At 35.8% G+C, this 12,554-nt stretch overlaps 1 long non-coding RNA gene across 4 annotated transcripts in view; it reads right to left on the bottom strand.

Annotated features, from left to right (window-relative positions):
* Nucleotides 1-12,554, bottom strand: part of LOC113598243 (uncharacterized) — a 373,642-nt gene that overhangs the window by 60,108 nt on the left and 300,980 nt on the right. For all 4 annotated transcript variants that reach the window (XR_008295313.1, XR_008295312.1, XR_008295315.1 and 1 more), the window contains one exon: nt 9,576-9,706. This is a non-coding gene — a long non-coding RNA (uncharacterized LOC113598243). The remainder of the gene's footprint in view (nt 1-9,575; nt 9,707-12,554) is intronic.

Genomic DNA, 12,554 nt, shown 5'->3' with positions numbered 1-12,554 from the left:
TGAGAAGCTGAATGCTAGAACTTGAATAGTGATGTTAGAGAAAGTGCCCTGGGGCCAAGAAAAATTCATTTCAAAAGGAAAAATTCTAAGAGAGACAATTCAGAGCATATTTGTCAATATTCATTTTGACATTGAAAGTTATTTTTTGACCTATCTTTTGACAAAGCCTTGAACTTTAAGAGGAAAAACAGACCTATTTTTTTTATGTTTGTTTATTTTTGGGACAGAGAGAGACAGTGTGAGAAGGGGACAGGCAGAAAGAAAGGGAGACACAGAATCCAAAGCAGGCTCCAGGCTCTGAGCTGTCAGCACAGAGCCCGACTCAGGGCTCAAACCCACAAACCGCGAGATTGTGACCTGAGCTGAAGTGGACGCTTAACTGACTGAGTCACCCAGGTGCCCCAAAACAGACCTAACTCTTAAATGCCATTGAGAAGTTTTGCCAAATTTCCTATCAGAGAACATTATTATTCATTACATGGTTTTTCACTATCATGTGTATGTTATGAACTAAAGAAAAGGAAGGGTCATTGTGGAAACCTGGCCTAAGGAAGCAGGATCGGCTTAAGAGTGACATCTGTTAAAAATGTAATTAAACGATTGTTCTCCTATAAAGCTGGGCTGGGCTAAGCTGGTCATCTAACATGGTTGCCTGAGTTATACAGAGATTTCATGGAATCTGTGCCCAGGGCATTCTGTGTTCTACAATCATTCACATTACTATGTGTCTATTTACCCAGAGCCAAAGGGAAGCCAAGTGTTCAGACTGATATGAAGCCTTAACGATTTCCTCTGTGTGATCTTTTCTAGCCTTTGCTTTAATATATATTTTTTTCCAGTGGGTAGGAAAGAGGCAGGGACCGAGCAGGTGGCTGGATGAAAACAAGGTTCACTTAGTGTCTCTGTGTAAGAAGCTTCTAGAATCTCTGATAAGTGAGGGTAGGTCAGGGCAAATCTCCTCAGTGGGGTAACTTTTGGTCAATTCTGCAGCACTCTAGTAGCATAATATTAAAACCATAGAAGGTTGACAAGCAATATCTTTTGTCTCTTAACAACTACCCAATTTCACCTCTGCTTCCACTGGTCCAATTCTCTCTGATTAGCTGTTTCAGTGGCAAATGAAATAAAAATCCATGGTATTAACCTGTCATATTAAAAAACCCTTTTTGCTCTGGCGCATATATTTGGCACAGCTGTGCATTTTGCATTTAAATATCCCTCCACCAGTGGGCTGCTTGAAACTATTGCTTTTCTATGGGAAATTAAACAGGGAGCTGCTTAATGCTCCTTGTTAGTTTTTTAATAAAAATGGAAGTGAGAAGCCAGCAGTACCGGGAGCAAATGTCTGCAGGACCCCATGGCTGTGCTAAAAGCAAAGAGGAGGAACCAAAATGCATATTACTTTAAACTGCCCCTGCACCGGTGGCTTTGCAATACCCACTCCACTGTGGACCTCTGAAATTGCCTCTCAAATGTTGTTTAGAGGTTATGTTAAATTGGGAGAGTCTTCTCCTGGGATCATTAGGCAGCTTTCAATTTGGTTTTCTAATAAAATATTGAAAGTTACAATGTAGAAACAAAGCCACAGCTATTGAATTTGTGTGGCGTTTGTGAATTAGGGAATCAAGAAGAGGACAACAAGAAATAGAGGAATGGAGAAGAAGAGAGACGGAGCAAAGAGATTGGGAGACCCAGATGCAGCTCTTTCAAGGAAGACACACACACGCGCACACACACACACACAAACAAGACAGACTGAAGCAGAGACTGAAAGAAAGAGAAAAACAGAGAGCAAAACAGAGAGAGAGAGAATGGCCAAAACTCAGCGTTGGTGTCTGACATGGCATTAAACAGAAACAATTTATCTAGGCTGAGCCCTTAGTCTCATCAAATTCATTTTTGTGGCTAAATCCTAAACTTTCAGGGAAAATAATTCTGGATTGATCTAACTGCAGTATCCTTATTTCAATGCAGACCATATCTGGTGGAGTGTTGCAGAGATTTGTAATTGTAAACATGAAATTAGTCATTAGCAGCGGTGTCCCAAAGCAATAAAGGTTTTATTTCTTTTTCTTCCTTACCTTCATCATTTCTATGCTAACATGCATACAATTAAATTTATTGAGATGACAAAACCTAATTATCCAATTTTAAAAATAGTGATATGAACTAACTTTAAGAAGTTTACTGTTCAACAGACATTGACAAACTTTCTGTATGAGGCCAGAGAATGGGTAAATCAGTCATGGAGTGTCAGACTCTTGGTTTCAGCTCAGGTCATGATTTCAGGGTTCATGAATTCCAGCCCCACATTGGGCTCGGCACTAACAGCACTGAGCCTACTTGGGATTCTCTGTCTCCCTCTCTCTCTGCCTCTCCCCTGCTCTTGCTCTGTCTCTGTCTCTGTCTCTCTCTCAAAAATAAAACTAAAAAAAAAAGCCAGAGAATATATAGGTTTTTGTGGCTATATGGTCTCTGTCTCAACTAGTCAACCCTGCAACATAGGGTAAAATCTCCACAGACAATTGCCAAAATGGGTGCGTTTGTTTTCCAATAAAACTTTATTTACAAAAATAGGCATTAGGATGGATTTGGCACCAGGATCATGTCCCTGCTATGCAGCAACACTTTTTAAGTAATCCAGGAAACATGTACAATAAGCTTCCAGGGGAAACAAATGTCTGGTAGGGAAGCTTTTCCTTAGTTCTAACTCTTTCGCATAAGAGAACAAATGCCCTTAAATTTTCTGATATTGCAAAAATACTCATTTAGTATTCTCAGACTACTTATAGCTGCATTTGACACTAGTGTAAATTAATCTTCATCATCTCCTCAAAAGTCAATGTCCATGCTCTCATTCTAATTGGAAGAGTGATAACTTTGGTCGTTTATTTATCATTTTAATTTCTACCAATTTAATACTTCACTAACCTCCTTTGACTTTTTTTTTCTTTTTGTATTGTTTTTAAGCACACACTTCAGTTTTTTGGCCTGTGGTTTTAACTTATGTTTTCAGTAATGCTTTGATATAAGAAGTTCAAATAAAGTGTTTTTTTTTTAAGATTTCATTTTTTAAAGTAATCTCTACACCTTACATGGGGCTCAAAATCACAACCCTGAGATCAAGAGTTTCATGCTCCACTGACTGAGCCAGCCAGGTGCTCCTCAAATAACGTTTTTTTTTTTTTTTTTAATCCCACAAAACAGCATACATGAGATGTTCATAATTGGAGTGTGTATGATCATGGTACTTCATAATTAGGGGTTATAGTTAGAGACAATATCCCTTCACTCCTCAATCAGGAAGGAGCTCACAACTCCCAACTTCACTCCAAGGAGTGAAGGTTTGCACTCTACATCTAAAGTTCCAACTTTTAAGACTGCCACCTAAGAAATGTCCCCCCTAAAACATTTAGCTCTTAAAGCCAACAGAACTTGCATCCAGAGACCCAGAGTATAGAAAACAAAAGAAATAGATCTTAATGGGTTCACAAAGACACTGTGGCTATCCTCCAAGGGTTCAGCCCACAGAGAGCAAGCACAATCCTATTTCCTAGTCTTTCCCTGAAAGAGGACTATTTACATAATCTAAAAACTGCTGCCTGAGGGTCAGGCTTCTAATTTAGCACACATCTAGGAGCTAATTGTGATCTCCCTGGAGACCAGGGAAGCCAGCAGACATCATTTTTGCCTTCTCATTCAAGCCCACTCCAAATAACTAATATCTACCTAGAAGGGATGTGTACACACGACCAGCACCCCAGCTTTTGTTGCTGCCACCCAAGGGACAGGCTTCTAGGTCATCTGGCTCTAACAGTCAATGGAACTTGCTTTCACAAGTCTTACAGGACTACAGCAAACAAAAAAGACTATTCATGGACACAAGAGCATGCCCCCACCCCAAAGATGCACCCAGACCCAGCACAGAGGTTAGGAGACAAAACAAACAAACAAACAAACAAACAAAAAACCATCAGCTTGCCCCCAGGTGCTATGATCCTGCACTCTTGAACAGTAATAGGTGTTAGCACACCCTCAACACTGGAGGCCAGTAAGAAAAAAGATGGCTTGGATAATCACAAAGGTTTGAAATGTTTAGAATAGGCCAACATAGTCAGAAAGTAGATTGGTGGTTGCCTAGGTGTAGGGGTTGAGGTGGGCAGCATTGAAATATGACAGCTAGAGTATCAAGTTTCTTTTTGAGTTGATGAAAATGTTCTAGATTGATTATGCTGGTGGTTGTACAACTCTGAATATATTAAAAATCCTTGAGTTATACATACACTTTAACTATGTGAATTTTATGGTAAATTGTACCTCAACAAAGCCCTTAAAAAAGAGAAATTGGAGTCATCTCTTCTAAACCCTCATTTCAGTAAGATATTTATTTTATACTTAAACATATGAATATACACTAAATTTTATAATATTTTCTAGCATTTAATGAAGGACAACAATGTGTGACTTTTAAGTCTCTCTAAAGACAGATATTTGTTAAGAGAGAGAGGGAGAGAGACTGATGCTCTTACAACAAATTACTTCTAGGGAAAATTCCCTGCATACCTCATCACTTTAGCTACCTCTCTCACTTGGTTAATGCTTTGGGTAACGGGATAATGAAGAACCAGTTTTCAAATGACTGACAAAGTTTTGAGTTTAACTTAAAAGCTGAAAGTGAAATCTCATAGTTAAGCATTTCTATGTATATTAGCCTAGACAGTGAACAAAGAGAAAAGCAGATGAAAACAATTTTGATTGAGATCCAGAGTTTATAGAGAATGGAGAAGCCAGCCCACTCAGAGGGTCAAAGATCCTGAAGCCAGGGTCTCTTGCCTTTGGGCTTCCTATGGAAAAGACACCTCAGACCAGTAAACATGAAAAAATAAAATGTCCAGGGGAGTGTATTGGAAGGGGGTGAGCAAGAAAAAAGTATCAAAGAAGACAATTTTGAATAATTCATACAGATTTTGTTTTGGTTATCCTGACCAGAAATGAAGATCTACTTTATTGGAAGACAGAAAATCAGGTGACTTAATGTGACTCCTACAATTGACCAACTGATGACCAGAGAACTCAAAGGAATCATAGGTTTTGGGGTGATAAAAAGTTTCAGACAACTCTTCAATATACTTTTAACAATATCTCAGCCTCATTTTTTTCTGGTTATGTGATAAAGAGTTTATTTTATTTCTGTCTTCCTTTGTCTGGCCTTTTTGTATCTCCAGTGCATTTTAATGTTATGCCAATTTTATTCAAGGAACACAATTTCTAACCTGTATTAGTTCTCTATGTTTTCTGCCTTCTCCCTTCTCCCCAAGGTACCCACAGACTAGCAAACTTATGTACCCTTTATTTGATCTGCTTGCTAGTAATTTAGAATATGTTAGGATTTGCCAGGTTGTAATGTGGTATTCAAGTTGTCTAACTTGATATCATAGCAAGGTATGCACTAAGAGAATTTTGCAAATGAAATCTCTTAAAGACAAGATGATGACACATCACAATTTTCCTTTCCTAGTCGCAAGCACTACAATGCATGAGGTGGAAATTATTAATGTCTCAGGAAGACACAGTAACTCAAAACTGCTGCAGCGTAGTAAGGTGCTACAATTGGGGGGAAAAAGAAGAAAACTGCCAAAAGAGCGTCAGGGAAGTTGAAAAAATGATGAAGTCTGGAAACGCATTTATGAGTCACAATAGATGGCTTTTTATCAACTCACTTGTAGGAAAGTTGAAAAACAATGCTGAGATTCTGTTTGTTTTTTTCTCATTCCCTTTATCATTATTATTATTGAATAATAGTATAGTACAATTGAATAATAATTCCAGCAGCAGATCTTTTTTTCCTTAAATGAAGGTCCTAATTTCATTAGGAATTACCTGATTTCAGATCAGCCATTTTCCTCACAGGCCAGCACACAACAGCAGTTGATGCCTGGTGGCTAACCTCCTGGTAACCACTGCAGCTTCATTTGATGATTAATTATTCACTGAGCACCTACAGTGCCCAGGGAAAGCCTCATGCTCTTGCTAGCGACTTGCAGCTTACTAGGCAAACACTGACCAAATGAGGCAAACAAAAATGTGACACAAGTGTGACACATTTACAAATGTGCATTCTGGATCCTCCAAAGGGGAGCGTATTTCCAAGATGGAATCATGGCCTCCATCATCTTAGAAATTTACCAAATCATTTGAAAATAAATATTTGTGTATGTAATTATGTAAATATACATATATAAAATTCAGAATTTAATATATGCGTGTGTATCCATTTATCTGCATCTCTATATAAATATGAAGTCCACAAAGGGAAAAAAATATTTATAAGGTAAAACATTTTCAATCTTTGCTTATGATGAATGACAGAAAATTGGCATGGTGTTTTTGTGTGGCTTTTAAAACAATACCCAAGCATTAATACCATTTATAAATAAAAGTTGCCTGAAAACAGGGCAGAAGAAGATTTAATTGTGAAAATCTCAAACTGAAAGATACAAATCTTCTGAGACTCTTGCTACAGGCCACACAATTAATACATGTGGCTAGGGATTCAGGGAAACTTAGTTCCAGCTTAGCACCTCATTCTCCAGACCAATTATGGAATGCTTTGCCAATCTCTGAGGCATGAAGTCCCAGTTTTCTATATGGATTGTTACAACAAGCCACCTTTGTGTCCTGCCTCTCTCAAACACGTGCTTACAAATATTTCAGAGAATCCTATGAATGTCACAGGCTGTACTAAGCTTTGACACTATTTCTACACTGCATATCAGTTTACCAATGAGAAAATGGGGGTGAGGGCAGTGTGTTGATCTTAAATTTAACAAATAAGTGTATGTTCATAAAGATAAGGCTGGAAAGCCCTTATTATTTCATCTTTAGCTGGGGTGATATTTTGAACCCCATTCTTATAAACTTAAATGTCTAAAGCTACTAGGTTCATTGAGTTTTTTTAAAACTTGCCCTGTTTTTTCATTTTCTCATCTGTCAACATTACAAAATGTAAATGGCATGGCCATACAAAGAAAATCAAGAATTCTATTTAGTTTCTAAGTCCTAGAAGTCCTTCAAAACAAAGCTTATGCATACCTAAAAACGCTGATCAAAATTAAGTCTGCAGTCAAAACTAAATAAATATCAGCAATGCATCTTAGTAATAAAGATTAGAAAAACCAGGAGATGCAATGAATGTGGTATGTGAGCCTTTGTATCTTTAGCAAGTAAAACAGCATCATTTGTGGAAAGCACTGCATTTACCTCCGCGGAACTGGAAAGGGAGTAGCCACCTCGCCCTTATTTCAGGGAACTGTCATTTTTTTTAAGTCTTATGTGCTTTGGCCTAGACATATGTTAACTCATGGGCTAATATATTTGATTTTTATTTTGATATATCCATTCTTCTTCCTGAAGTGTTATTGAACCATCATCTTATTTTCCATATTCCCCAAATGTCTTCTAGTCGATACATTTTCTAGTAGTGTTGACAAATAAAATATAGAATCGCTAGATGACCTGAATTTCAGAGAAACAATAAATATTTTTTTTAAATATAATATGTACCATGAAATATTTTTGGCATACTTATACTTAAAAAATCATTCATTGTTTATCTGAAATTCTAATTTAGCTGGGCATCTTGTAGTTTTATTTGCTAAGTCTGGCAATCCCTAAACATAGTAATTCTTTTAAAACTACATACACTTTTAAAGGAAATGTTTGTCTTAGCCAGACCTATCACTCCCTACTTATCTCTCCTGATTAATTATTAACAATAAGATCATTTGTACATAAATGATGAAAACAATAATATTTCTTTCTGGCATTGTAGCCCCAAAGAACCAACTTTTTCACTTCCTATGGTGCAGATCTTTTTATCATGGAAACCATTGCCTTCTGTAGCTACAAAGTGCAGAGCCAGGAGTTCATCTGACCTCTTCACTAACCAGAGCCATCAATGCCTTTCCACTTCATTTATTTTCATTCCCTGAAGTAACAGCACAAATAGAAAAACTTCAGTAGAATAATTATGTGACAGTGGGTACAGAGGAAGGGGCCCAAAGTGACATGCTTTGGAGCATTAAAAATACTGTAATCAATGAGACTTTTTGCTCAGTGATGTGACTCATTTGTTTTTAAACATCTTGTGGCCACATATGGTCTTAAGACTGGAGACAGAATCATACAAGATTTTATAGAGGCTTGTGATTTTTCTCCCTTGGAAGAACTGTTTTTCACTAGTACTTGCTGATTTCTATCTATGTAAGTTTCTGATGATAAAGTCTCTTGCATTTGCCAAAAAATAAAAATAAAAAAATAAAGCAAAAGACACTATTTTCCTAAGGTCCTTTTTCTTTGTTCTCAATGTCACCTGCCTAGATCTGTTTCCTTAATGCTTTGACCTATTTATTTACACAGAATGACCTTTAGCTTCAGTTTTCTCATTTGTAAAGTGAAGGAAACAGTAGTTACCTCTCTTAATTGTCATGAGTATTAAATGAGATGAATGTCAAAATTCTTAGCTTTGAACAACAGTAGTGTATTGTTTGACACTGGTTGGCTGAATACCTTCCCATCTGCTACTCTTACCAGTTTGCAACTTACTTATTGACATGCTTTCTGTATAATGTTAAATATGCAACTATCCAGCTTCTTGCTTCCACATGGATGGTTGGGTTCTGACATTTTGGAGGCACAATTTGAAGGGATAATTGCTATAATTTCAATGTTATTATGCATTTGTCCTAAAGGACTTCATAGCTTGGGGGGGGGGGATTGTTTTGCTTTGTTTTTGTGTTGTTAAACTTTACTATACTGACCATCATTCATAAGTGTTCCATTACCAAATTTAATACACATTTAGATTTTCTTAACTGATAGAAACTTTTAAGTGGGATCAACCTGAACCTTGCTTAATTGTTACCTTATTGTTCACAGCAATTAAGCACTTTCAAAGACCATCTCCACAAAGAAGATGTCTTTTGTCATATGTCTACACCAAAAACATAATCTAAGGATGGTGACTGGTTGAGAGGAACAATCATATTTATTATCAACAGTAAATCAATAATACAAAAGGTTAACTAATAGTACCGCCACTCTCCTATAAAATGATAGCAAATCCATCATAGTAAGTAGCATCTTCAAAAATACAAGATTCTGATAACCTCTACAGCTAGGAAAAATGAATAAATACCTCAAAATTAGATATACTCTATTGAGTTTCATGTTATGTAATTTGTGAACTATGCAACATCAAGTTATGTGATGGGGTGGGGGGGAGCTAAAAGAGAAGACAGCTTAAAAAGAAGCTAGCTATTTCCCTAGAACACATTTACATTTTAAATAATTAACAGCAGTTTTCGTTTTTTGAAGTTTAACTATCTCCTACAGTAGCCATGTTTTATGACTTCATGTGATTAACCTAAAACATATGTTACAATAACTGAAGAACATTAAAACTTAAATTTAAAAGTTATATTTACAAAGAAGTTGAACACAGGATCCTTAAATATTAATAAGATACATGCCTCCTAGGGCCTAAGATGTCAGAAAAAAAGCATGCAAAAACTCACTGAAATATAGCAGGTCATTATAGAATGCAACCTCAGTTAAGACTTTTGGTCTCGGCACAACTGCACCAGATGTCAAGGTCTGTGATCATAATGTATTTAAAATATTCAGGTGCACAGACGATTTATTAAACCTGGTCAAAGAAAAAGAATGAGTGATTACTTCATACTTAGCCTTTAATTAAAACAGAATTCTTTCTTGAAAGGGATCTCATTTTTTAAAATTATGTTTGCCCTTCTCAAAGGGGCAAGGGTTGTATTTTCTTTTTCTATGGAATTAATATTAAAAGCTAATGAAAAAAATCTATGTGCATCACAAATACAGCATACCAATGCAACAGACCCTGCTTTTATGAATATAACTTATAATAATGTGGGCCTGATATTGCCCAAATTTGTAAGAGATATTATCCAAGTCATAACTAGAGGCGTGTGGAATCAGAGGGTAGTGCATCATCCCATTAATACATTTGAAATTTAAGGGAAAAAACAATGATGACTCATTTGGATGAGTTATTAAATAAGGGAGAACTCAAGGAGAAATGTTGACTTAAGGTATAAAGATAAAGTATTGAACAGAGCCAGGGAAGATATAAGAGAAAACAGGTGGTATTAAAAAGGTGATGGAGGCAGTCTTGTACAACACAGAAGCAAGAGTTCCTATGTGTAGTATAATGACTAAGAACATGAAACTTTGGATTTAAACATGTCTTTGTTTGGGGCGCCAGGGTGACTCAGTTCGTTAAGTATTCAACTTCGGCTCAGGTCATGATCTCAGAGTTTGAGGGTTCAAGCCCTGTGTCAAGCTCTGCGCTCAGAGCCTGGAGTCTGCTTTGGATTCTGTGTCTTCCTCTCTCTCTCTCTGCCCCTCCCCTGCTCATGCTCTGTCTCTGTCTCTCAAAAATAAATAAACGTTAAAAAAAAAAGACAAGAAAATTAAAAACAAACAAACAAGTCTTTTTTTTAAACTCGGTGCTTTTCTTTACTGTCTCAGAAATTTCATCTCTGTAATGGAGATGATGATAATGGTGGTGATAAAGATGGTGATGATGATGATGATAATGACACAAAGATGTTTGTATCATGAAATCCGAGGGTGCATACAGAGGACATAGCACTCATTACATGTAACAAATAGCAGGTCTTTGTATTCCATGGATGGAAAGGTTTAGTTAAAGAGAACTGGACTGAGCTGATTGTCACTATACATAACACAAAAACAAAGTAAAACTGCAGTCAAAGTTGAATAATAATGTGCATTTAAAAACATCATTCAAGGGGCGCCTGGGTGGGTCAGTCGGTTAAACATCCGACTTTGGCTCAGGTCATGATCTCGCGGTCCGTGAGTTCGAGCCCCGTCAGGCTCTGTGCTGACAGCTCAGAGCCTGGAGCCTGTTTCAGATTCTGTGTCTCCCTCTCTCTCTGACCCTCCCCCGTTCATGCTGTCTCTCCCTGTCTCAAAAATAAATAAACGTTAAAAATTTTTTTTAAATAAATAAATAAAAACATCACTCAACATGGAAAAAATTTAAAGACAAAAAAAATGAAACTAATGTGAATTCAGTATGAAAAATACCTAAACAAAAATATTTAAAGTTATATAATATAAAACATTAAAAATGACTTCCATAATTCCAACACCTAGATATAATTACTTTCAACATTTTTCTTTCATCTCAGACTTTTAAAAATTCATTCACATATACACATACTCATTCACACTATTTTATTCTTTCAAAATATAACCGTACTAAGAATAAGTATCTTGTTTTTTTGGTTATATATATTTTTCCATGTCATATATATGGTGATATAGACATATAATATGCTACATATTATTCCATTGTATAAAATAAACTCACAGCCAAGAGACACAGCCTAAGGAGACATGATGACTAAATCTAATGTGATAACGTGGAAGGGATTTTGGAAAAGAAGAGACATTTGATAAAACCCAAGGACATCTGAATAAAATACAGACTTTAGTTAATCACAATGCACCAATATTAATTACAATACAATATTAATTGTAACAAATGTACCACACCAAGGAAGATGTTAATAGTAGGGGAAAATGTTGGGGGGATGTATGAGAACTCTACCTTGGTAACTTTTCAAAAAAACCGGCTTCTTATACAAACATTTTGTACTCTCAAAAATGCTCAGTACGAATTTCCAAGAATGAAAAATTTGGGGTCAGAATATTCACATTTGATAACTTTGTAAATATATTTTCAAGTTATCCTTTACTACACTTTACTATGTACATAAACTAAGTTTGTAAATACATATTTTGTCTCCACTCAGAATATTATAATCCTATTAAATTTTTCATGTTAGATTAAAATTATATTCCTTTTTAAATTTGTAAACATGTTTTTAGTAATGAAGTTGACTGTCTTTTTATTGGCAATTCATATCCATTTACTTGTAATTATTAATATGTATGTATGTGAATTAACAGGAATATTATAACATTCAGAATATTTCCACTGTTGACATTGTTTTCGTTCTTGCCTATACCTTGGTTTAAAACTGTACTTTTTTGGTACCTAGCAGTATTTTCAAGACAAGACAGAAATCTCCTCAGTAGAGTCAGTGAGTGTTCATATACTGTTATTTTTCATACTGTCTCTTCCTCTGGGAAAGACACTTGAAGCTACCCTCCAGCTATATTCCTGCTATAAAAGGTGAAGGAAAATTGTACAACCAAGTGATGACTGTAGTAGATTTATGTGCTATTTAAATTTAGAACAGGGGAAATATTAAGTATTTTCCTATATATCTCTATTTTTGATTTGTAGTGCATAATTATTTGCAAGAACAAACTAAATATAAAAGCCAATTTACAATATATCAAAAAAGAAAGAATATAAGATAATTGTGAAGAGAAATAACTTTCAGAACTATCAGATAAAAAGATGCAAAATACACACCATCTTTTATTACAGTTCAACTGTTATATAAATTGCTTCTTATTCT

The sequence above is a fragment of the Acinonyx jubatus genome, chromosome C1 (genome assembly GCF_027475565.1).
Source record: "Acinonyx jubatus isolate Ajub_Pintada_27869175 chromosome C1, VMU_Ajub_asm_v1.0, whole genome shotgun sequence".
NCBI classification, from domain to species: Eukaryota; Metazoa; Chordata; class Mammalia; order Carnivora; family Felidae; genus Acinonyx; species Acinonyx jubatus.
This window is presented reverse-complemented; position numbering and strand designations above follow the sequence as displayed.